The sequence below is a fragment of the Microcaecilia unicolor genome, chromosome 2, assembly GCF_901765095.1.
Source record: "Microcaecilia unicolor chromosome 2, aMicUni1.1, whole genome shotgun sequence".
Classification (NCBI taxonomy): Eukaryota; Metazoa; Chordata; class Amphibia; order Gymnophiona; family Siphonopidae; genus Microcaecilia; species Microcaecilia unicolor.
In genome coordinates, this window is record NC_044032.1 from 608,881,867 (window position 1) to 608,908,983 (window position 27,117).

Genomic DNA, 27,117 nt, shown 5'->3' on the forward strand with positions numbered 1-27,117 from the left:
GAGACATTCCCAGGAGTGATTTGCATCTTGGAGAATAAACATATTCTCATAAACTGTATTTTCAAGTTTTTTTAAAAATTCTTTCTATATATTACTCATTGGAGATACCATAGGTAGTTTGCAATGGTTCAAAAGCATAACATAAATACAATAAAAACCTAGGGTAGATGAAAAAAGGTGAAAAGAACAATTTATAATGCATAAAAGTAAAGTGTAAAGCACTTTCAAATCTTTGAATGTATCTTTGAATTAAAATTCCAAGGACAAATCAAACTCGGGTATACATATAAAATATCACATACCATGTAAAATGAGTTTATCTTGTTGGGCAGACTGGATGGACCGTTCAGGTCTTTATCTGCCGTCATTTACTACGTATATATATTACATGAAAAAGGTACTAGTGACCCTGCATACTTCGTGCAAGCACCACTTTTTCATGCAAAGCCTGCAAGTAAAAAGTTGCCAAGGTCTTTGCCCTAACAGTTTTAAAATGACTCCTTAAATTTACAATGAATCCTAAAGCATGTTATTTGTTTGTTTATTTGGATTTCACTCATGCCTCTTTGTTGGTAGCTCAAGGCAAGCTGCATTCACTCTGGATTTTAACAACCTTCTCACAGATTTAGTGGCGGAGTGTGGCCTCTAGCTTTAAAAGAAGTGTTTTTGAAGGTCAGGTTTATTTACAAACTAGTAAAAAAGCCCCGTTTCTGATGCAAATGAAACGGGGGCTAGCAAGGTTTTCTTCTGTGTGCATGTGGGAGTGTGTGTGTCCCTGCCCTCTGCCCTCTCTCCCTTCCCCTCTGCTGTCTGTCCCCTCCCCCCTCAGAGTCGAGTCCTTCAGTGTTAAGTTTCTTGCTGTGCTGTGTTTGTGTTACAGAGATAGTGAGGGCTTCTGCCCTCTCTCCCCTCCCCCCTCTGAGTCCTTCACTGTTACAGAGAGAGCGATTTGATTTCGTGCTTTGCTGTGTTTTCCTTCACTGTTTGTGTTACAGTGAGAGCGAGGGCGGGGCAGACACTCATGGGGAAACCGGATATCTCTCCCCCTTCACACTTCCGGCTGGAGGCTTCATTTAGAATGTTGGTGGTGCCTTTTATATATAGAGATATCAGGAGCTGCCATGGGGAGAACCATGAGCACCTTCTGTAGCTTATCTTTTTGTGTGTGATTTGGAACATCTTTGCCTGTAGTTCTTTTCCTTCATGGAACACATAAAAATGTGGCATAGATTTACTGTTGATCATTTTTTCTTTGGCAAGAAAACACTAAAAATTTATAGAATTTTGCTAAATGGTTGAATTCTTTCAATAAATATATTCAGTTCTGCATGCAATTTAGTACCGTCAACAAACCAGCTTTGGGTTTATTGCTTTTGAAGGGTATGTCGGAATTTGTTACCACAGTGTATGGGAAACTGAATAATCAAAATAGTTTTTACATTACATGAATTCATACCCTTAAATGTTGAAAATGAATCTTTCTTATTTCAAGAAAAAAAATAACATTACATTGTAGTTATCACAAGGGGAGAGTATCTGTTAAGAACTATCAAGTATAAACAAGCACTTTTTTTCCAACAGAGATTTACATTTAAGAATGAACAGTTTTACAGATGCTTTGATTTGTGTGCTACATTTTTCACAATGTTCTTTCACTGTAGAAAGAAGGCATATGGAAATACTAGAAGGCTCTTTCTCAACAATTGTGTTTTGTTGACAAAAACCTGAGAGTTGTGTATACTAGAAATAGTAATCTGAAAAGAAATTGTGTTGCTTGGAATTACTACGTTAGTATTCTTTCAGTTGAATCCATAGATAGTAACTGGGCGGTTGGATATTGTAAGGGCAATTTTAGAACCGGGCACCCTCATTTACACACCACTTACACGTGTAAATGTACAGAATACCAGCACTTTCATGGGTAAATGTATGCCAACGTGCGTAAATGGTAGCAACGCAATTAAGCTCTATTCTGTAAGGGAACATGAAAGTTACATAGCATAGAAATGCAATGGGGGAATTCACATGGGTGGCACATGACAGGGATGTGGGTGGTGCCACTTATGCACATAGAAATAGATAGATAGATAGATAGATAGATAGATAGATAGATAGATAGATAGATAGATAGATAGATAGATGTGTTCAGCGCTGCGTGCATCTGGTAGCGCTATACAAATGCTAATAATAATAATAATAATAGATACATAGATAGATAGATAGATAGATAGATAGATAGATAGATAGATAGACAGACAATTTTTTGCCCCACCCACAACCCCCCTCCTTTAAATCTGAGCATTTTGAGCCATCTCCACATGTAAATGATGGCACTCTGAAATACACATTACGTATGTATGACATAAATTTTCATATTCCAGCTCTCCAGTGCAACTAGATTTATCTCATACATATTCATTATTAGGTAAATTCAATAAATGGCACCCAAAGTTAGATGCCAGGATGATCTGTGCTAGCCTAGTATTCTGTAAAGGGTGCTCTGTGCAGAATGACATTTACAGAACACTAGCTTAGCATCATTTCATACCTGACTTTGGATGTGAGCATTTATGCCTGCCCAACACTGGTGTAAGTGCTCGCATCCAACTGATGGCAGTTAGGCACGCAATTCAGGTATTCTATAACATCGCACCCAATTTCTGACCCTCCCATGCCCTTCTCAAGGCCACTCCCTCTTTGGAGTCACATGCTATGAAATTTAGGCATGATTGTTATAGAATAAGGCATAGAACAGATCCACACAAAATCCTAATTACTGCCAATTAAGTGCTTGTTAACTCCAATAATTTTCATTGCCTATGTATTACTCCATGGAATGAGTATTGCTAAGTAATAGACTTTTCCAGAGCCCGGAGGGCATGAAGGTACCTGCCAGAGGGCTGGAGTGGTAGGATGTCCCTGGGTAGGAGGAATCCCAGCCCATAGGGAGTAGTTTTGAAATAAAATGCAGAGAACTAGTGCCCTGGAACTGAAGAGTGATGGGGGGAGGAGTTTGGGGGGGGGGGGAGATAAAGCTAGAATTATGACCTTTAGAGGGGTCTTTGGTTACCTACAGGTTGTTGGTTGCCTGTAGGTCTGGAGTTGTCCATATATCCCCTGCCGTTGATCAGGAGGAGAGAGAGGGGCGTCCTAAAAACTGGAGTGATCCACTGACTGTGAGAGGCAGGTTGCAGCTCCAATAAGTAGCAACTGGGAGATAGTGTGCTACAGTGGGTAGAGGGAGTCCCAGCCTGGAAGCAGGGAGCCGGAGCCAGGGAAAGCTCATCCCAGAACCAGAGTGGACCAAACATAGGGTCACTGCTGGAAGAGGGTCAGATCGAGGGGGGGGGGGGTCTGAGCCTGAAAAAGTAAATCAGTGTAAAGAAGAGGAGTACAGCCTTTGAGGAACATATCTTTCTACAGGATAGGCATGGACCGGAGAAGCTGTAAATACCTATAAATATAACATTAGATAACATACATATAATTCATGGAGTTCGTCTTTGGGAATAACAACAAGGACTGTTTTGGACTGATAATTTGCCAGTTGCTGTTTGCAAGAGTTCAACTAAAGGTTTGCATTTGTTTGAGATTTTTTGAATACTGCCTGGTTTGTGGAAGGAGCTGAGGGACCTGATCAGCTCCTGAGGATAATGTATACGTAACCCGGTCCTGCTATTCTGGGTTAGAAGGGGCTCGAGAGGCACTGCATGTTTTGTCACTTACTCTGGTCCCGTCAGCTTATCCACTCAGGAACCACATGACACTCAGAGGATTAAAAGAACTGAAACATTTATTAACTTCTTAACTGCTGGTTTCCACTGCATTGGTCTTCATACAGTTCAGCCATAATTCATATTGCTTTCCAGATGATCATAAGCAATAATACATTTCTGGGCTAATAAACATGCTTACCCCTCATGCCTGTCCTGCGGTTGAGTTAGAACCCAGAGCAGATTTCACACTCCCAATGTACTTCAATACTATCCAGGCTGGGCTTCCAGTAACTGCATACTCCCTCTGGGCTGCCACCCCAAAGGTCTCACTATCAGTCAGGGGTAGCCTGCAATTCTACCCGAGCCCTGATTATGGCTGGACTCCCCAATCCACCGAGTTTCTAACTCCTCTAATGGCTGATGCAATTTAGCAGCTTACTGTCCACATAATCTATCCACTGGTCACAATGCTACAGGACTCCCCCTTCTCTTGCAATGGATCATCTGGCAGGAAGACTATCAGTAACACTCAACTCCAATACAGAGATCTAGTTATGATATCAAGAGGCAGAACCAGAGACAGGATCCTTTCCCAGGGCTTCCCTTATATACCCTCTGAGCTCCTCCCGGGTTCTCCAGATACTCCCCTAATGACCTGCTACCTGGGACTCACTATATCATGATCTATATCACTATATCACGAGAATGGTACGGGATTTGCGTTACAAGACGTATGAGGAGAGACTTGCTGACCTGAACATGTATACCCTGGAGGAAAGGAGAAGCAGGGGTGATATGATACAGATGTTCAAATATCTGAAAGGTATTAATCCGCAAACGAACCTTTTCCGGAGATGGGAAGGCAGTAGAACTAGAGGGCACGATACGAGATTGAAGTGGGGGCAGACTCAAGAAAAATGTCAGGAAGTATTTTTTCACAGAGAGAGTGGTGGATGCTTGGAATGCCCTCCCGCTGGAGGTGGTGGAGATGAAAACGGTAACGGAATTCAAACATGCGTGGGATAAACATAAAGGAATCCTGTTCCGGGGGAATGGATCCTCAGAAGCTTAGCTGAGATTGGGTGGCAGAGCCGGTGGTGGGAGGTGGGGCTGGTGGTTGGGAGGCGAGGATATTGCTGGGCGGACTTATACGGTCTGTCCCAGAGCCTGTGGTTGGGAGGCAGGGATAGTGTTGGGCAGACTTGTACGGTCTGTGCCCTGAAAATGACAGATACAAATCAAGGTAAGGTATACACAAAAAGTAGCACATATGAGTTTATCTTGTTGGGCAGACTGGATGGACCATGCAGGTCTTTTTCTGCCGTCATCTACTATGTTACTATGTTATCTTAAATAAACCATGAGTTACATTAGCCTCTCAAACCCCGGATCGCTATTCCAGACTATTGACCCACTCCCAACTCGTCTGCATGTGCGCTGGAACTGATGAGTGAGGAACAGAACTGAAGATCTGTTTTGTGGCTCAGAGCCAGAGCTAGCGCACGGGTGAGACCTGGGTTACACCTAATTAGCAAATCTGCGATCCGTGCCCAAAAATGAACACCCAACTGTAGGCTATCTAAACAGAATCCAGCGGTGTGAGTATATAGAAAACCCAATTGGCTGCAGGTCTCCCAAGAAAGGTTTGGGAAGCCCTGATTTAAATGATGCTTCCTCGCCAGATTTGTTAGTTCAAGAGGTTTTCTATGCAGGCAGCCACAGTGTTAAATCCTAAGATTTGTGAGTAGATCTTATAATATTGTTTATTTGTGTTTTGAAAGTCACTAAACATTTGTTTTAATGCAAATTTGCAGAATAGTATATATTTCAGTTTACCTGGTACCTAATGCAGCCATAGTTTTATTGTATTCATTTAAAATATTTATAGACCATGCGATCCAAAAGTGCTCGGTGGTATTAACAATAAAAACAAACTTGACAAGTACAGAAACAAACAAACATAACAAGGACAGAAACATTGGCCACGTCAGCAAAGCTGGCCCACACCTTAAGCAAACCTTCGGCTTTAAGCCCACCATCAAGGAGCAGCTTAAGGCCCTCCCCCATGTCCTCTTCCCAGTCCCCCATATCCTCCCACATCTCTTCTTCCCTTCATTACCCTTCCATAGTCCAGCACCTTTCTCCTTCCCTACCTCCAGTCCCCAGGGTATCTAGCAACTCTCTCCTTCCCTTATAACTGGTGTGAAGTATCTCTTCCCTTCCCTACCTCCCAACCTGTGATGTTAAGTATCTTTCTCCTTCTCTACTTCCCCCATCCCCTGGTGTCCAGTATATCTATCCTTCTCTATCTCTTGCCCTACCCCACGGCGTCCAGCACCTGTTCCCTTCCTTACCTCCTCTCTCTGAAGTGTTCAGCAATTTTCCTCATTTCCCAACCCTTCTGGAGCAGGGGCAGTACTAATGTGGCAGTTAGTGTATCTGTAGAAGACTAGTCACGCCTGGTACAGGCCCTGAACATCCAGGAGAAGGAGTAGCCTAATAGAGGAGTGTGTTGTGGAGGGTTTGATTCCCACTAGAACTCCTTATGACCCTGGGCAAGTTGCTTAACTCTTCATTGCCCCAGGTACAAAAACTTAAATTGTGAGCCCACTAGGGACAGGGAAAGTACCTGTATATAATAAATGTAAACTACTTTGGGTATACCACAGAAAAGTGGTGTATCAAAAGCATGAACCCAGACATTCTCAAGGCCTGCTAGGTCCTGTCCCCTCTGTACTTCCTGTTTCAGAGAGAACAGAAGCTATAAGGCCTTGACCATGCTCAAGACCCTCACACCAGCCATAATTATTCTTTTGTAGACAACAACCATGATTGTTGCATCAGTGCCATCCCCTAAATTGTGTCATCTAGGTGGGTGACAAGTCTACCTAGTGGTTTGGCTGGTTCTACACACCAGCTTTATTATGGGTGTTGGATCCATGAATCTTTCATCACACGTCACTTGCCAAATACTGTAAGTTAAAAATGTTGCTTTTCTTTGTGTAAAGCACTTTTTTCACTTTAAAACAAGTGAAAGTTGTTTTTAAACTGATGATTAAAGAGAATAGACAGTGAACAGTACTGTTGCCCTTATTATTAGATTTTAAGTCCTTTTAAGCTAATTATATAAATATGTATTTCTGGGAATGAAGTTCAAATTTTTGATTAATTTAATTTACAACATTTGAGTTATGTGTTTGAAGTGTGAAACATGTCCTCTTCTGCCTCTCCAGTCCTCTGCCTGCTGCTCTAACCATTAAGCTGTGCTTTCCCTGAGATTTGTAAGGTCACAGAGCATAGTATGAGCATGAATCAACACTATAATTGTTAGGTATACCCAATATTGTGTATAAATAATAGCTGTAGAATTTGTGGTAAGGTAGTTACTGTTACAAGCTCTTCTTGGAAGAGGTAATAGGTCACATAGCCAAGGAATGATGGTTTGGGGGGTAGCATATTAGCATTAACACCAGGCATTCCATGTTTGTGAACAATGTTGATCCTAACCATCATTAATCTTGCACATGCCAACCTACTAATCTGCCATTTGAATCTAGTCTAAACATAAGTCACCAAAATTAGCTGCGTTTCGCAACTATTGTAAACTTGACACCTCCTAAATAAACCCTGAAATATCTTGCTGAGAAAAATCAAACATAAACATTCTCTGTTGTTCTAAGCATTTTACTAAGTGGTTGATGGTGTCCTGTTGGTGTATGAGACAGCAAGAGACCCCACTCTAAATCCTGTTTGAGAGAAGAGCACTCAACTCTGTGAAATGGTCATAGATCTGAAAAAACAGACAACACTGAGAGTTAGAGTTCAGTAAGAATGCTTGAGAATTGGTCTCTACAGTAGAGGACACCAACTTTTTTTTTGTCCTATTACAGTCCATTTAAGATCCTAGAGAAAACCACAGAACCCGTTGCAGACCTATATAAATCATGGATTCCCCTCTCCCCTCCTTCTCTCCCCTCTGAAAAACAAATTCCAGCTGTTAAGCCATTTTCAGAACTTTATGTTGATAATATTGTAAAACCAAAACTCATCGGACTTTTGTATGAAACCACAGTGAGAAATTGTATCAGAGTGTTAACCACAATTGAGCTTGAAAGTAAATGGAAAGTCTTCTATTAATTATCATTGCATTATAGAAAATGCACATAATATTAAAGTCTAGAGCTTACTGGACCAATTTTGGTAGGAATGGTAGACCATCAGTTCTCTATCAGCCTTTCACTACTGCCTCATCTTTTCTTTCCTTAAGCACAGCTACTTTAGGATGGATTTAGTAAATGGCGCTCAAATGTAGGCACCAAAAAGATCCACACTAAACTTGTATTCTATAAAGGGCACTCTGCACCATGCATCCTTTATACAATAGCATGCAGGGCTAGACTCTATATATGGCGCCTGAAAAATCCACATGGAATAAATTTCCACCTAAGCGTATTCTGCATGCAGTGCCTAGATTTAGGCATGGTATATAGAATATGCTTAGTTGACATCTCAGCACTTAAAACGATCTGTATCCATTTACAGCAAGGGAACTGTGGCATAAATACTGGCACGTAGATTTCCCCACCCATAACCATGCCCTTTTGTGGTTCCGTGCATTAGAATTTAGGCGCTGTCCGTTACAGAATATGCTTAGCAAGTTATGCGTGTAAATTCTAATTATTGCCAATTAGTGCTTATTATTGATTGTTAAGTGCTGATAAAAATGCTGATTGACTTGTTAAGCCAATTAAGTTACGCGCATTGTTCTAGAATACACTTGAATTTCAGCACAGAATGCTAGGCTTGACATATAGAATCCCGGGGTTAATGCCAATTCTGTTACCCAACTTTGGGCGTGAGGCCTTATGCCTGCTGAAACCAGTGGCATAGCTGCGTGGGGCCATGGGGGCCTGGGCCCCCATAGATTTGGCCCTGGACCCCCCTGCCGATGACCCTCTCGACCCCCTTCCTGCTGCCAACCCCCCGCCACTGTTGCCTACCTTTGCTGGCGGGGGACCCCAACCCCCGCAAGCTCAGGTCCTCTTCTTCCGGCACAAGGCTTCGTTCTGTTTCTGAGTCTGACATCCTGCTTCAGACCTGGGTATGGAACAGAAACAGTTCTTGCGTCCCTTCTTGATTATCTGCACAGAAATCGTGACAGGGGATCTGCCTTAATACTAGTGTTGCTGGATTTCTCAGCAGCCTTCAACAATGTGAATCATAATATCATTCTTATAAGACTGGCAGAAACAGGTATCAGTGGTACAGTATTTACGTTGTTAAAATCCTACTTGTCAGACAGACAACAATCAGTTCTGTTCAGCAACAGCACATTATTGCCTTGGGCACTGAACCTGGAGTACCACAGGGATCCATACTGTCTCCCATTTTATTTAAAATCTACCTCAGGCCTCTGGCTGAGCTGCTTTGGTGGAAGGATACAAAATTCTACACCTGTGCTGATGATGTGCAACTACTCATACCCATTGAACCAGATCTACCCACAAGCCCGAGTAAACTGCCTGCCTGGGCAGACAAGAACAAACTCTGCCTGAACCCAAGCAAAACAGAGATTCTTTGGCTACCTAACACAAGTGGATAAATACCTGACTTCAAAATACCATTCAGGAAGTATGAACTCCCCCTAAAATCAGAGGTCAGGAATCTTGGGATACTGCTAGACTCAACATTAACTATGACCCCGCAAATTCAAACAACCTTCAAAAATTGTCTATATCACCTTTGACAGCTATGAAATCTCTCTCCATATATTGAAAAGACGAGTCTGACCACAGTGGCCCATACCACGATAACATCACGACTAGACTACTGTAATGCCCTGTACACTGGTAAAACCAAAAAGAGTTTGCATCACCTTCAACTAATTCAGAATGCTGCAGCATGACTGATAGAAGGCTGCAAGCAGCGTGACCACATCACACCCCAGACACGGTCCGGCATTGAATTTCTGGGCATAACACTGGCAGCAGTCAGCAAAATGCTGAGTACCGCCGGCTGAATATTGATTCCATTTTTTGAATTTGTAAGTGTATTTTTATGTGCATAGGCCCCAGATGCAGGCACCATGCCAAAACATGGGCTGTGTCGAGTCCGTCAATAAAATTTGCTTCCTCTATTCCTTGGCTTCGCCTTGTTCCATCTGTGGCCCCACCACACTTTGCTGCTCTTCATTGGACTTTGTTGCTATTTTCCTTCTAATCTGTTTGCTTGTATATACATTTTGATATCCAAGTAATTTAAAATAATAGTAGAGTGAAAACAGCTCTGGAATTTCTTCAAAAAATCAGCCTGCTTTGAGCATCTGTTCCACTTTTTGTTCCTAAGATTCTTAACTCATCCAAAACTGTTATTGAAACATCATACTATTCATTGCAATGTTTATTTACAATAGTTAAATTATTTATGTTAAAAAATATAATCCTGCCTTCTCCTGAATTTTATTTTCCATTATGATTTCCTCAGGTTTTCTTCTCTTTCCACTCCTCTTTATGAAATGTGTGCCTCTCTCCAATTTATTACCAACTATTAACGTCTTCCACCCTTCCAGCTCTAGTCTTACCCCTCCATATCTACATCATATCTCATTCACCTCTCATTTCCCTGGCTTTCTATGTCTTACAAAATTCATAAAGCAGTGCTCTATGACAACTGAACAGCAGCTACAGACTGAAAGGATGCCAGGGCTGGCCTTACCACTAGGCAGACTGCACGAGTGCCTAGGGTGGTACAGTTTGGGGTGTCACTGATGCAGCAGTCAGTAGCCTTTACAGGGCCTTGTGCTTCCATGCATACTCAAGGCCTGTCTGGAGCCTCCCCCTCCAAACATCCAAAGATGCTCAAGGGCCTGTACTGATGGTGATTACTCTTTTTTTAGACTCACTAACTGCTGCGGTCATGACACCCCAGAGGGGGTAGAGAATGGAAGCCACTAAACACCTTGGTTGGGAGGAAGAGTGATCATGAGATGCTGAAAACCACAGAGGGATGGAGGAGGGGAAAGGGAAGAGGGAATGTTAGATGCTCAACACTTGGGGATGGGAAGAAGGGAATTGGTGGTGCTGAACACTTTGGCAGGGGGAGGAGAGAATAGGAACTGTGGATGAATGGGGAGGGAATGGGAAATGCTAAACATCTTGGTGGGAGAGGGGGAGGGATCGAAGGCCAAAGATGCTAGATACCTGGAGGGAGGAATGGAAGAAGAGATGCTGGATGTTTTATGGTGGAGAGTAGGGAATAGAAGAAAAGTTAGGCACCTTGGGGAGACAGGCAAGGGAAGATGCTGGATTTCAGAGGAGTAGGGAAGGCAAAGGAAAGAGAGATGCTGGACATGGCAGGAGGGCCTTGAGCCTTCCCTTGGTGGGGGAAGGGGGAATTCATGTCTGAAGGTTCACCTGGGGTGTCAGATATCCTTAGAGTTGAAGACAGCCTTAAAATCTATAAGGTATACATCAGCAGCTGTCAGGGCATGACCTTGTAGACTACTTATTTAAGCTACAGACCTATGAGCCCAGATGGAGGCAAGTCTGTCATTTTGCTCTCCAAGTAAATACATCCATAAAAGGAAGAAAAGGATAGAGGAAAGTCTACACCCACAACTACATCAACTAGAATTCTCACTTGCCTTGACTGTTGTCTCATTTTGGGGTCAATAATTGTTATTGTATTACCTCAATAAAAGCATAAAGTTAATCAAAGGGGTTTGCTGGAAACTCATTTACAGTTATTGATGGGATACTTCATTTAATTTTTGAATAGAGATGATCTGAAGAGGTGTTAATCCCATTTGATTTAACTAATGGGAACCAAAAATTAGATCTGGAAGAATTAATGGTTTTGGTAGTTGAAAGAGCCATTTAAATGCCCTCTTTTGCTTTGGAACCTGTCACTAGTTAGTGGAGATCTCACTTCACAAATTGGACTCACTCTTCTGGTTCAGATGTTAGACTCTATCCTAATGCTTCACAGTGAAGAGAATTATGTGGGGAAATTTTTGGCTTCTAGACATAAAGATTTTTAATTTAAAAGGTTAAACTTTTGAATTATGACAGCAGTTAGTGACATCAGCATGTGGTGATTAGAACAGCACGCCTGCCACTGTGAGCTTCAGCGGCTGCTATTCAGGGCTTCCCAATATCAGAAATCACCCTTAACATCAGAGATAGTGCTAACCAGTGAGTTATCTGCCCTCCTGCATGCTTTAAACTTTTGAATTGTGACAGCAGTTAGTGACATCAGCACATGGTGATTAGAATACTGAGGCATCGAGCCGAAGGGGTATGCCAAAGGAGCAGGTCACACCCCTCTGTGCGCCCCTTCATGTGCAACTTGCCAAACAAATCTTATTGACTTTTTGACTGGGTGACCAAAGAACTGGATGAGGGACGTGCGCTAGATGTAATCTACTTGGACTTCAGCAAAGCCTTTGATACGGTCCCCCACAGAAGACACAGAAGCTGAAAGGGTTGAACTTAGGACCGAAAGTGGTGAACTGGATAAGAAACTGGTTGACCAATAGGTGGCAAAGGGTGGTGGTAAATGGAATCCGCTTGGAGGAAAGGAAGGTGAGCAGTGGGGTTCCTCAGGGGTCGGTGCTGGGGCCTATTCTGTTTAATATATTTGTGGGAGATATTGCTGAAGGGTTGGCAGGAAAGGTGTACCTTTTTGCGGATGACACGAAAATAGTCAATAGAGTGGATACCCTGGAGGGAGTAGAAACGATGAGAAGGGATCTCCGAACGTTAGAAGAATGGTTGAGGGACTGGCAGTTAACATTTTACATGGTATGTGATACTTAAGGATACATAAAACAATAATATCCATTTAAAGACTGTAAGAGTGAGTAACATCTCACACAGACAAGGGAACAGGTAAAATATGGATACATACTCCAAAGGTGGTTCTATAAAATTTCTCCTTTGAGATTAAAACAGCTAAAATAAATAAAACACCTTTAGCTGGAAGCCCACTATTCCAAATCTAGCAGTCTTACCTTCACGTGATGTTTTTTGTGCTCATCCTTCACGTTTTAAATTGTGGGTTGTTGTTTTTTTTTTGCTTTATAATCACCTATGGATATTCATTGTGTGCATTATTGTGCCTCATGAGCGTTTCATTGTGTTAGACGTTTTTTTTTTAATTGTGTGACCTCTGACCTGTCTACAACCCCTATTTAAATCCGTAAGCGAGCAGCAATGGTGGATTCACCACTGGACTTTGTGCTGCTTCTCTGGAAGGAAAGGTAAGACTGCTGCTATTCTTTCTTTTGATATTTATTTATTTTTGTTGTTGCTATGAGGATTATAATGAAGATTGTATGGGTGGTAGACCCATACTTCTAGAGACCTTTTCAGGATTCAGTAATAAAAGAGATCACTATTTCTTTGGAATCTAAGATTCATAATTTAAGTATTATATTCTATTCACCATTGATGATGGAGAGTCAGGATATATCAGTGGTGAGAATGCTATTTTTAAAACTAGATTTCTCGGAGTTTAAAGGAAGTTCTGCAGGTGGCATTCATTTTTAATGTGTACTACTCCAATCTGGTTTATTTAGGGTTAAGATTAAAAAACAATGTGAGCCAGATTGCAGTTAATCCTAATATAGTGGCCAAGAAAATCTTGAATGCCAAAAAGTGGCAGAAAGCCACCCCCTCGCTGAATGAATGATGTCGGCTGCCTGTAAGTTTAAGAATAAAGTTTAAATTGTTAATCATTGCACATAGAGTTATCTGGGAAAGGATCCAGCTTACCTGGGTGTTTGGAGATACATGCTCCCCCTAGGACTTTCAAATCAGACAGCAATGTTTTATTAGAGATCCCCTCAGCTAGGATGGCCTCTACACAAGGTTGATCGTTAAGTAGATTGGCTCCACTGGAATGACACAAGTGGCTGTGACTATTATGAAATGAAAAGAATCACTTATTGTTTAGAGAGAAGTTGAAAACTAGGCTTTTTCATTCTGTGAGTTACCCCTCTGCATAGAACATATAGGGCAAGATTCTATATATGGTGCCTAAAAAATCAGCGTCGAATAAACCCCACGTAAGCGGTATTCTATAAGCCATGCCTAAAATTTGATGCAATTTATAGAATCAACACTTAAGCAGAGAGGTCATGCGTAAATTTAGGTGTAGCCATTTGTACCAATGAAAATGTGGTACAAACGCCCACGCCTAAATTTATGCATAGAGCACCGTTATTCTACAAATATGTGCGTAAATCAAAACCACGCCCCTGATCTGCCCCAAAATGCCCATGACTCTCCCATTTCTGTGCCCCCTTTTTGGATCATGTGCCTCACATTAAGCGGTAAGACCCAATTAAATCTAATTAGTGCCAATAATTGCTTGTTAAAAAGCCAATTATTGGCACTAATTGGCTCACTATTCTATTAAATTATGTGAGCAAATCAAGATTATGTCTAAATTTGCATGTGTAATTTTTGGCAACCTTTGCAGAATCAGGGAGATAATATAAACATATTTTTTTTGCTTCTATCTTTTCCTAGCAGGCATCACAAATTTGAGAATAGCTTTCCAACTACTGTACTATCTGAACCCAACTAAATGGCTTTCCATTGGAAACTAAACACTGCCAACAGGTGTGCTGTAGCTAGGTGAAGGGGGTCTTCTGACTGAATGGAGAGGGAACAAATGTTATTATAAGGAGGTAGAGGGGCATTGGAGGCTGGCAACCATTATTGCAAGGGGGGAGGCGTATGATGTTTGGGGGGAATGGGGCAACATTGAAGGCTAGATTCAGTAAATGGTGGCCAGATTTAGGCACCGGAAAGATCCGTGCTGTCAAATTCTAAATAGTGCACTAGAGATCTATGCTGAAATTCAGGCATATTCTATAAAATCAAGCATTACTTAATTAACTCAAGCCAGCTAATTAGCATTGATAAAAGCACTTAACAAGCAATAATGAGCACTAATTGGCAATAATTAGAATTTACGCACACAACTCACTAAGCGTATTCCATAATGAACTGCACCTAAATTCTAATGCATGTAGTTCAAAAGGGGCATGACTAAGGGAGGGGAAATGGGCATTCCAAAATTTACACATGTAGGTATAGAATTTGGCCCAGTGCTTGTAAATCTACACACAGAGGTATAGGCCATGTTTTCATTGGTGTAAATGGTCGCACGTAGTTTTAGGTGTTGAGATATCAACTAAGTGTATTCTATGTTTATAAAATACGCTTAGGCGGAAATGCTTACCGCATGGATTTTTTAGGCACCATACTGTATATAGAATCTTGCTCTAAACTCATGCTATATAATAAAAAGCACCTCCAATGTTCTGAAGCTGACTCCGTAGCACTGAAACCTTGAAGCATTCGTGCTCTCTGTATCCATCTCCTGAATTGATGTCACGTACTTCCAGGTTCCTCACAAGCAGCTGTGACCAACCACACGAGGGTTCGTAATCGCCCCGCCCTCGAGGAACTCTGTTGCTGCCCTCCCGGCAAATACCGCAGGGTGGAAGAGATTAAGTAATTAGCTGATTTGGAATAAGGAGGATTCTTGATTATGTGAAAAACAGACACTGAAAAAGAAAGGTGAATTGATAAGGCACTGCTTGGAACACAAGGGCCTCGGTTTTCTGCAGGAAATTGGCCAGAGAAGTTTATTGGCAATTAAAGCGATAAAGATGTTTGTGGAGAGAGGAAATGGTAGAAAAGCCTGATGTTTGGTTGGGAGGGGAAGGTGGAGAACAACACAAGAAGTTAGCAATTACACCATATATAAACGGCATCTTAAAAGAGTGGGAGAACAAAAAAAAGAAACGGCTTTCGAAAACGAGCTCCGTTTGAATAATATGGATTGTTCACCTTTAGAAATGTAATAAGGTAACTTTGTTGAAAGAGAAAAGGGAGCATTTGCCAGGTGGCCTTTGCTACTAAAGCAGGCTGGCTCTCAGCGCTCGACGGAGGGGGGGGGGGGGGCGACCCTGGAACAGGGAGGGAGGGGTGGAGGGAGACCCTGGAACTGGGAGGGAGGGAGGCCCTAGAACTGGGAGGGGGACCATGGAATAGGGGGGGGAGGGGGATGGAGACCCTGGAACTGGGAGGGAGGGAGGGCGCAAGACCCTGGAACTGGGAGGGAGGGAGGGAGACCCTGGAACTGGGAAGGAGAGGGGGAGGGCAACCCTGGAACTGGGAGGGAGGGCAGGCGACCCTGGAACTGACCCTGGAAGTGGAAGGGAGGGAGGGAGGGGGGAGAAAAACCCTGGAACTGGGAGGGAGGGCCCCTGGCACACACTCTCATTCTCACACACACACACTCTGTCTCACACAGACACACTCACACCCAGTCTCAATCTCTCTGTCACACAAACACACTCACACATTCACTCTCTCTCTCTCACACAGTCACTCTCACACACACTCTCTCAAACATACACACTCCGAGGAAAACCTTGCTAGCGCCCGTTTCATTTGTGTCAGAAATGGACCTTTTTTCCTAGTATCCTATAAAGAACACTCTACATTGATTTCTGCACCCAACTTTGGTCACGAGGACTTATGCCTGCTGAAACCTTGTGTAAATCCTGGCACTCACAACCCACGAATTCTATAACATTGTGCCTAAATTTCTGGAATGTCCCTGACCCCCCTCCCCCATGCCGTTTTTGAGTTTCACGTAAGACACTTTGAGTATGCAGCATTATAGAATAACATGAAGGCATATGTGTGCATAAGTGTTAATGGCTCATTAATTAATGAATCTATGTGCACATCTGCTCTGTGCACTCAAATTTAGGCAGCCTATATAGAACCCAGGGGTGAGTGCAGAAGTAGTGATTTCCAAAGGCTGCTCCTATGCACATGTGTGTGTGTGTGTGTGTGTGTTTGTGTGTGTGTGTAGGGGGTTGTACATGTGTGTAATGATTATCTTTATCTTTACTTACAGTTGATTAATCACTTTTTTAACAAATAAATCAAAGTTTTTTACGAAATAGATAAAACCAAATGAAAAGAAAAGGAATGCCAAAAATAAACAGGAAAGAAATCAATCTTACAAGAATACAGATAAAACATAGCTGCATAACTACTGCACATTTCTATGGGGATTACTAAGAGGTAGGCATAGAATTCTCCAGAGTCACTGGGATGAAGGATTAGAGATGTATGAGGAGTGAGGATCCAGCCCAAGGGGGTGGGTTCTGGAATAACTTGCAGAGGAAAAGTGTTATTAATTAATGATTGATAGCTGGGAAGCAGTCAGAAGTGATAAAAGAGATTATAGAAGGGAATACACATTCTTTGGTGCCTGTACCCCCGCCAGGATCCTTAGAGGAGAGGGGGATCCTGGAGTGAAAGAATAAACCTGGGCTGAATTCAGAAGAAGTTGCTGCCCCTAACAGTGGCAACTGAGAAGGAGTGAGGAGCCCTGGGTGGGTATGGGGAACCCAGCCCAACAGCAGGAACTAGAGCAAGGGAAGCCTGTTCAAGGCCAGGGTGCAGCTTTGAGAAATGCATTGCTGGAAGGAAGACAGCCAAAAGGGTTTGTACCTGAAGGAGAATTGGATTGTAATCAAGTATACCAAGAGCAGCCTTGGGTTATTGCTTGCCCCAAAGGAGAGGTAAAGGACAGGTGGAATTGTAGACATGTAAATACATTGAGTTTACCACGTGAAGCAAGTTGAAAAGTGTTTGGGGTTGTAATACACAATCCTGAAGGAACAGGAGAGTTGGCAGATCAAGTATTGACTGTAAATAAGGAATTATAAAACAGTTTTAAAACAGTTTTTATAACAGAATTATAAAACCCTAAAGAGAGATACCAAATAGGAAGGGAGAGATTAGTAAGCTTGACACACGAGAGAGAGACCGTGGGGTGTTGGTGTCTGAGGATCTGAAGGTGAAGAAACAATGTGACAAGGCGACAGCCGTGGCCAGAAGGATGCTAGGCTGCCTAGAGAGAGGCATAACCAGCAGAAGAAAGGAAGTGTTGATGCTCCTCTACAAGTCGTTGGTGAGGCCCCACTTGGAGTATTGTGTTCAGTTTTGGAGGCAGTATCTTGCTAAAGATGTAAAAAGACTGGAAGCAGTGGAAAGAAAAGCTACAAAAATGGTATGGGATTTGCGTTGCAAACCGTACGAGGAGAGACTTGCTGACCTGAAAAAGTATGCCTTGGAAGAAAGGAGAAATAGGGGTGACACGATATAGACGTTCAAATATTTGAAAGGTATTAATTCGCAAACTAACCTTTTCTGAAGAAGAGAAGGCGGTAGAACTAGAGGACATGAATTGAGGTTGAAGGGGGGCAGACTCAGGAGTAATGTCAAGAAGTATTTTTTCACAGAGAGGGTGGTGGATATGTGGAATGCTCTCCCGTGGGAGGTGGTGGAGATGAAAATGGTAATGAAATTCAAACATGTATTATCTATTACATTTGTACCCCACAGGCTCAATGCGGCTTACACAGTAACAATATAAAGAATTACAAAGTTGTAAAAAAGAATATACAATTTGTAGTAAACACAATATTAATGGGGTTAACGGATAAGTAAATTGAACATAGGAGAATTGGGTGCAGAAGGAAATGAGCGTAAGGAGGTAGGCGTAGGAAGATGGAGAGGAATGGATATGGGATAGCAATAAGGATAATGGGAAACATGGTCAATGTATAACAATCGTCGGTAAGAATCATGTGGTCAGGCTTTGGTTAGATTGAATCGTTAGGGTAGGCTATCATGAAGAGATGGGTCTTCAGTGCTTTTCTGAAGGGCAAAAGGCCGTTGATTGTATGGATGGATCTTGGTAAAGCATTCCAAAGCTGGCTACCTGAAAAGGAAAAATTGGATGTCTAGAAGGATTTGTACTTGATACCTTTGCAGCTGGGGAGGTGCAGATTAAGGTAAGTGCGGGAAGACGTCAAGCTGTTCCTGGTTGGGAGGTCGATAAGGTGATTCATGTAGGTGGGGGCTTCTCCATGTAATAACTTGTAAATCATTGAGTGGACTTTAAAATTAATTATTTCTCTGATGGGGAGTCAGTGAAGCTTCTTTCGAAGAGGTGTTGCACTATCGAATCTTGACTTGCCAAAAATAAGTCTGGCTGCCGTGTTTTGGGAAGTCTGGAGCTTTTTCAATATTAAGGACTTACAACCTAAAAAAACACTGTTGCAGTAATCAGCATGTGTGAGTACAGTGGATTGTACTAGGTTCCGGAATGTATCCAAGGGACGATATGATTTCACTCGTTTCAAAATCCACATTATGTTAAACATCCTTTTGTTGATAACTTTAGCATGGGTTTCAAATGATAAATGACTATCAATCGTTACTCCAAGGATTTTCAAGTTGTCTGATATGATATGCGTGGGATAAACACAAAGGAATCCTGTTTAGAAGGAATGGATCCACGGAATCTTAGCGGCGATTAGGTGGCGACGCTGGTAATTGGGAAACAAAACCGGTGCTGGGCAGACTTCTACAGTCAGCGCCCTGATCGTGACTAGATAGGGATGGGCTGGAGTGTATATTTTAAGGGGCTTCAACGTTAGCTTCAGAACTTAGTACAAGAAGAGTGCTGGGCAGACTTCTATGGTCTGTGCCCTGAGAATGGCAAGGACAAATCAAACTCAGGTATACATGTAAAGTATCACATACCATGTAAAATGAGTTTATCTTGTTGGGCAGACTGGATTGACCGTACAGGTCTTTATTTGCCGTCATTTAACACGTTAGTTTACCTGCCAATTGCAGAAAATTTCAGTAAAGTTGAATTTGTATAAAGACTAAATCCTTGGAGTGTTGTATGGTTCTTTGGATTGGGAGTGAGGACGCTTGCTCTCTGGACTGATAGAGAACCCTTTTTGAAGCCCAACTTCATTCCCCATTGCTACTGGATCTCTATTCCAGATCTTGACCTACACCCAAGCTCAATTAGAAAGGACTAGTATTGTATGGGAAGTGTGGAGTGAGAGAAGTGGTGGGTGAAAAAGAAATCTCTTGTGGTGACCCGGGTCAGAAGTCTGGAGCTGAGTATGTGGTGCGGTGAGACCCGGGTTACATGTGCTTCCCCATACCCAGCTTTTTCAAATTGCTGGTCCCACTGGACATATTGGTTTTAATGAATTCAGTTAGAGCAATCAGTTTGTAAAACAAGTCCAAACCCCATCCTTTTACGTGAAAATAAGAAAAGTTACTGATGTTCAAACATGTAACTTTTTCAGACTGTTTATGGACCCATGACATGAAAAATTGACCATTCTCAATATTTTGGATCTGAGAGTTTAGGTAGCTTTTCCAATAGATGATCACATACCGGTATCTATCTGTACAGTCCCACACCTATTTGACAAGTGCTGGTGTAAATGCTTGCAGCTAGATTTTTAAAAATGTGTAAATTATAGAAGGCCCTATAATGTAGGATTTGTTACCAACATACATCAGAACAGTCAGAGACACAGTGTGTTATAAAAAAATTGTTGAAGCATAATTTGCTAGTTAGGTTGTATCACTGAATGTGAAATGTAGAGTTTTTTCCATGGCTATGGCAGTCATCGATGGGAATTATTAAAAGGGTTTGATGTGTTCAGATTGAATGATGTATTTTCATGTTTAGTATTGTGCATTGTTTGTTATTTGTGTTATTGATTATATATGTTGTTTTGTGCTCTGCTTAGTTATAGGTGGAATATAAATAAACTAAACGAAAAGACTGAATATAAGTAAATTAAACTAAACTAAACTAGTATTCTATAAATTATGTGCATAATTGTGCTCACACTCTGCTCAGACTTTACCCATGTGTACACCCACCTTCAAACCATGCACCATAAGAACAAAAGAGTTGCCATACTGGGACAGACCGAAGGTCCATCAAGCCCAGTACCCTGTTTCCAACAGTGGCCAATCCAGGTTACAAGTACCTGGCAAGATCCCAAAATAGTACAATACATTTTATGCTGCTTATCCTAGAAATAAGCAGAGGATTTTCCCCAAGTCCATTTTAAAAATGGCAGATGGACTTTTTTTTTAGGAAGCTAGCCAAACCTTTTTTGAACCCTGCTAAGCTAACTGCTTTTAGCTCATTCTCTGGCAATGAATTCCAGAGTTTAATTACACATTGAGTGAAGAAATATTTTCTTCAGTTTGTTTTAAATACTATTTAGTAGCTTAATTGCGTGCTCTCTACTCTTAGTATTTTTGGAAAGAGTAAACAAATGATTTACGTCTACCTGTTACACTCCACTCAGTTTTTTATAGACCTCTATCATCACATTCAGATGCCACCTTAAAGAATAGTGCATAGCCAGAATATTGACATTTACATTCATATATGCACACACTTATATGGTATTGAAGGAGGCAGCACCCCAGGAGGAAGGAGTTTGGGGAGCACTAGACCATAAGGGTGGACTTGCCCGCTGGACCAAGTTTTTTGTGTAGGGAGGTTAGGGGGGCTGGAGCTCCACCAGACCTCCAGCTCCCCTGTGTCCGAGTGGGTGGGAGTGGGGGGGAGCAGCCCACTGGGCCACCAGGAAAATTTGTCTGGGGAAAGGGTTAGGGGGTGTTGGGGCCTGTAAGCAAGTTGAGCATTGAAGAGGAATAGGTAATGCTCTGTTTTGCATGCTACTTGCAGTCAGAACCAGTGAGTTCATTGTTTTAGGCGCTCACCAGCTCTGACCATGGGGTGGGAGCAAATATGGGCAGTACAGCGCTAATATCCTCTAGTACCCGTATTTGCTTCTGTTCATCAAAACCTAGGTTTTATAATAGAACTTACCTGGGTGCCAAGACAGGAAAAATTTGCAAACGTGGTGTTGGAGATCTCTGCACAAGGCAGAAGGTACCTGCAGCAGTGTTCCCAATGAGGGAGCAAAGAAGGAGTTCCTGAGGGAAAGAAACCCCCATATAGGAGAAGCTGAAGCAGTTGTGCCTGACTTTTAGCAGGACCTACACTACCTAAGCAGATAGACACTGATTCAGGATGGGATTATGGGCTAAGTGAGACGAGTACGGCTCACCCACATATTACCTTTACTCAGCTCATTTTTTCTAGCAAAAAAGGTGCCGGTACTCAAATGCCAGGCCACCCTTCAGGGGTGGGGTGATCACTGAGGGACCCACCCCACAATAGCCAGGCCCCCTGCAACCAGTCACAGAATCTATGACAAGGCAGAATTTGTCTGAGCTCTTTCATTAAAACTTGGGAACCATGGGTCAATTTTAGCAGACAATGGAAAAGGTACCGGTACTCAGTACCCCCAAGTACCCCCTCAAAAAAAGCCCTGCCTTTACTACTTATAAATCCACAGGGCAAAGCTACCTGGAGAAAGAACAGAAAGAAAGAGAACTTGTATTTTGAGAGGACATAATGTGGCTAGTTACCCTACTTCATTTTCTCAAGGCCTGATCGGAGGAGTGTGAAAAGGACCTGAGATACTATTTAGAATAAATGCAACAGTTGTGTGTATGGAGACACATGTGGACTGAGCTTAATCAAGAGAGGAAAATCACCAAGTACTGTTTCGGATTTGTGTAAATAGAGGAGATAAGATTTGAAGCTGACTGAGAACCCTCAATACCCTGATATCATTAACAATATTTTGCGAGTGCTGACCATCTGAAGGAGAAATAAGCACCGCGTATTGTCCAGACCAAGTTGACCTTTATGAACTGGTTTTCCAAGTTTGTTAGTAAAGCAAGTTAAAGTTGTTTTTTTTACAACTGAGACTGCTGGCTAATTCTTGGAGGGAGTCCCCCCCCCCCCCCCCCCCGATATTCAAAACCATTTAACCAGCCAGGATCTGCACCTGGCCAGTTAAAAGGCACTTAACCGGCTATCCAGCGATATTCAGTGGTGGATTGCTGGGTATCCCTGCAGAATATTCAAGGTTAGCACCTAGGAGATAACTGGCTATATTACACGATAAAACCAGCTACCCCCGAATCATATCCAGCTATTTTAAGTGGCCACATTAGCCGCTTAAATAGCTGGTAAATCTTTGATTTAAAGTTAACTGGTTATCTTTGAATATTGACTTAGCCAGTTAACTTTAAACCACCTAAAAATAAGCTGAATATTCAATTCCACCAGAAATGGCCTGGCATTGAATATCTGGGCTGATCGCCGGCTGTGGGAATTAGCCAGACTCCCTCCTGCGGTCTGAATATTAGCCCTAGAATGCCCAGAAAGAGTACCCTCGGCCTACCAGATTAAAATATGGCCCCAGCCTAGCTTATGTGAATCGGCCAGTCACCAGTTGAGCTGTAAGTGTGAGGCAGAAAAGAAGAAATTTGTTTGTGAAACGTGCACCCACCCCCAGCCTCTGGGGAGTGTATCAGATGAGAGAGACCTCTCCAGAGTTGAGGAGCTGAGCAGGAGGAGTGTGTCTGGATGGGTTACACAAAAATTCTAGGACTAGGGACACACAATAAAGCTACTAATTAGTAAATTTAAAGCAAACCAGATAAAATATTTTTTCACTCAACTTGTAATTAAACTCTGGAATTCATTGCCAGAGAATGTGGTAAAAACAGTTAGCATAGCAGGGTTTAAAAAAGGTTTGGCTAATTTCTTAGAAAAGTCCACGAGCCATTATTAAGATGGACTTTAAAAAATCCACTGCTTATTTCTAGGATAAACAGCACAAAATCTGTTTTACTGTTTGGGATTTTGCCAGTTACTTGTGACCTCAATTGGCCAGTGTTGGAATCAGGATACTGGACCTGGTGGATCTTTGGTCTGACTCAGTATGACAATACATATGTTCTTATGTGTATGTGTTTGTAAATACATGTCTATGTGTGTTGGTCTGTGTTGGGGGTGGGTATATCTCTGTGTTCATGTGCGTGCGTGTATGTATGTGTTTTGACTCTGTGTGTGGCTATGGCTGTGTCTGGGAGAGGAGAGGAGAGGAGAGGGTGGAGTAATTTCCTAACTGCTGTTTCAATGCATCAGTATTTCTATGCTGCAGCTGCTGGAATAAGCAAACAAAACAGCAGAGTCACGAAGATGGCTGGAGAGTTTTAATAAAAGCTATTCAATATGATTCGACATGGCTGTGGTTTGGCAATAGTGCCTGTGTCAGTAGTCTACAACTGCATAAAAATACAAAAAAATACATCATAAATACAATAATGAAAATATAAATATCTAAAAACATAAACATAAAACAACCCTACCCAGAATGTACATAATAATCTATAAATACACATTGAAAACAGAACAGCTAACTTCAAAGGCAATGTACCCCAGAAAGCAAAACAAAGATAAGACAAAAAGTCAGTCCATAGGTAACAAAAACTAAAAAGGCAAATCCACATACATCAAAAATATCCAGTAATAATGGCAAAAAGACTTTTCAGGAGGTCTTGAAACCTACCTCATAAATATATATATATATATATATATATATATATTTTTTTTTTTCCGTGTGGGAATTGCTGGCTCAATTTAGTAAAAGTGGCCCAAAATAAACTAACTCCCTTGTTTACAAAGTTGCACTAGCGGCTACTGCGCAGCAAAGCTGACACAGCCCATTCCAAGTGAGTGGGCTGTGTCGGCATTACAGCACCAGCAGGCACTACTGTGGCTTTTTAATCAGAAGGGTAAGTCTTTATCAATTGGGTCATAAACCTGTATAAATATAGAGTACTCGTAATTCAAATGGTATGGCCGTAAGAGGGGTAAAAGTCAAAACAGCAAATTTTCAGCATAAGTCCTCAGGTAAACCAGCAACTAAATAAAAAGTGAGCAAAAATGGAGACTAAATAATTATTGCTTTTTCTGGTTTCCACCTTTGGAAGAGGGAAGCTGCTGGAACTACACCTTCCATAGAAATGTTCTTGGAGTTTCCAGTATGATCCAAACCATTTTTGAACTTGATGTGTGTTTTATCCACTCCCCCCCCCCCCCCCCCCCCCCCCCCCCCAGCTAAATGCGATCTTGGTCCATTGAGTTTTGGAGTTATTTCTGCCCCCCCCCCCCCCCCCGCAATGGTGATATTCCTTTGGGTATTTGAAAGAATCCGAAAGGAGCAGTTGCAAGGATTAAAGATAGGTGCCAGTCCCTTCTCCACTACTTCCAACTCCAGACTTCGCGCCTTCTGTCTCGCTGCACCCTACGCCTGGAATAAACTTCCTGAGCCCCTACATCTTGCCCCATCCTTGGCCACCTTTAAATCTAGACTGAAAGCCCACCTCTTTAACATTGCTTTTGACTCGTAACCACTTGTAACCACTCGCCTCCACCTACCCTCCTCTCTTCCTTCCTGTTCACATTAATTGATTTGATTTGCTTACTTTATTTATATTTTGTCTATTAGATTGTAAGCTCTTTGAGCAGGGACTGTCTTTCTTCTATGTTTGTGCAGCGCTGCGTACGCCTTGTAGCGCTATAGAAATGCTAAATAGTAGTAGTAGTATTCAGATGCATGTCCATCCTGGTTGGGAGTGGTAGTGGGAATTCAGAGCAACTGTCCAGTGCCTTGCTGTCCCAGAAAATGGGGGGAGGGGAAGAGAGGTGATCACCACATATGATTTAGCTATGCAGCCAGCTGCAGGGGGTGAGCCTATTATGAGTGAATAGGATCCTCTCTGCTCATGCATGTACCTTCCTTCCTCTTCCCCCCCCCCCCCCCCCCAAGGTCAGCCCTACCTCTGACTACCTGCAATCTTCTTTCTCAAAATAAATAAATGATACTGTTTTCCTTTGATCAAGGGGTGCTTTAACATATAGCAGCAAAAATATTAACAAATAGAGTTATAGTTTAACGTCAAGCTAATAGTACTCAGTTGCTGATCAGTTGTTAATATCCCCCCTGTACAGAAACCAGTCTTTTTGAAATCAGTTTATTTAAATACCAAATGCATTGTGACATTTTCCATTGCCAAGGTTCTGACAGCCGAGGCAGTAGCAGAAATTAATGTTTATTATAAATCAAGTGTTAGGCTACCACTCTGGTATTCTTCCGGGTATTTGTACAAATGCTGCAACAGAGCAAGGTTTCTGAAGCTATGAAGTAGCATTGTATAGAAGCTCCTGCTCCTCTGAGATATGTGGCAGCCCATTCAGAGCTGTAAACAGAGAAAATGAAAGCAGATAAAGACAGCAGGGCCTATCCAGTCTGCCCATCCCTGCCATCTACTCTCCCTTCCTCTCCCCTACAGATCCTATGTACTTGTCCCAAGCTTGCTTGAATTCAGATACAGTCTTTGTCTCCATCACCTCTCCCAGGAGGCCATTCCACAAATTCACTACCCTTTTCTGTGAAGTAGTATTTCCTCAGGTTACTCCTGAGTCTGTCCCATTTCACCTTCATTCTATGCCCACTCATTCCAGATTTCAGTCGAAAAAGGCTCTTTTCCAGTACATTTATGTCACAGAGATATTTAAATATCTCAGTCATATCTCCTCTCTGTCTCCTTTCTTCCAAAGTATACACATTGAGATCTTGTACAATTAGAGTTACCATATTTGCTCCCCCCCCAAAAAAGAGGACACACTTCACCCTGCTATACCCCTGCCCCACCCCCACCCCATCTTTTGTCACATACCGCCCTGCCCCATGTCACACCCCACCCCGCCCCCATGTCACACTCCCTAAGGGTGTCCTATCCTCCCCTTCCCTCACCTTACCGTACTGCCCTGGTGGTCTAGTGACCTCTTTGGGGCAGGAAAGAGCCCCCTCTTTCTTGCCCAGAGCGGCTGCAGACTGTCTTCCTGCCTCCCGTCCCGGCGCTGATTCAAAATGGCTGCCGAGAATGACCTTGCTTCCTGGATTCATTTGTTATGAAAATGCATGTGGCATTTGTTTTATAATATGCAATTCCCCTAATATGAGAAAAATTGTCCATTATTTACCAATTAGCACATGTTAACTGGTGATAATGTGTGCAGTTTGCGAATTGAGGACCAGCTTAGTAATGGGTAGAGCAGAGGCCAGAGACGCTGGGCGGGGCTACAGACCATATAAGGGAGCTACAGACCATTTAAGGGAGTGATTCTCTTATATGGTCAGTAGCCCTGCCCAGCGCATCCCAGGATGCACTGGGTGAAGCTGGGCGCCGCCATTTTGCGGCGGCGTCAACCCAAGGAAGAGGAGGGAAGCAGGCTTTCTCCCTCCTCCAACTAAGGTAGGGGGGGCCGGGAGGGGGTTGTCTTTTACGGTGGACCACCAGGGATTGGTCAGACAACGCTGGGGGGGGGGAGTTGGGGTGGGCTAAAGGTCCGCTGGACCTCCAGCCCCCTGGTCGCTCACTAGGTGGGAGGGTGGGAGTGGGCTTGACCGGCAGCCACTGGACCACCAGGGACCATTTTCTGGGGGTTTGGGGGGGCTGGAGACCCACCAGATCTCCAGCCCTCCCTGAACCTGGGGGTGGGATCATCGGGGGGACCGGAGGTCTGCCGG

The 27,117-nt window shown here is 42.7% G+C and overlaps 1 long non-coding RNA gene across 4 annotated transcripts in view; it reads right to left on the minus strand.

Annotated features, from left to right (window-relative positions):
- Positions 1 to 8,759: 8,759 nt before the first annotated feature.
- LOC115462683 overlaps positions 8,760 to 27,117 on the minus strand; it is a 28,595-nt gene continuing 10,237 nt past the window's right edge. Inside the window, exons 1-3 of one of the 4 annotated variants that reach the window (XR_003940923.1) lie at positions 15,039 to 15,079; positions 13,490 to 13,611; positions 8,760 to 8,857 (exon numbers count right to left, since the gene is read on the minus strand). This is a non-coding gene — a long non-coding RNA (uncharacterized LOC115462683). Of the gene's footprint in view, positions 8,858 to 13,489; positions 13,636 to 15,038; positions 15,080 to 27,117 lie in introns of those variants that run through there. The other 3 variants (XR_003940922.1, XR_003940920.1, XR_003940921.1) reach the window with 3 other exon arrangements.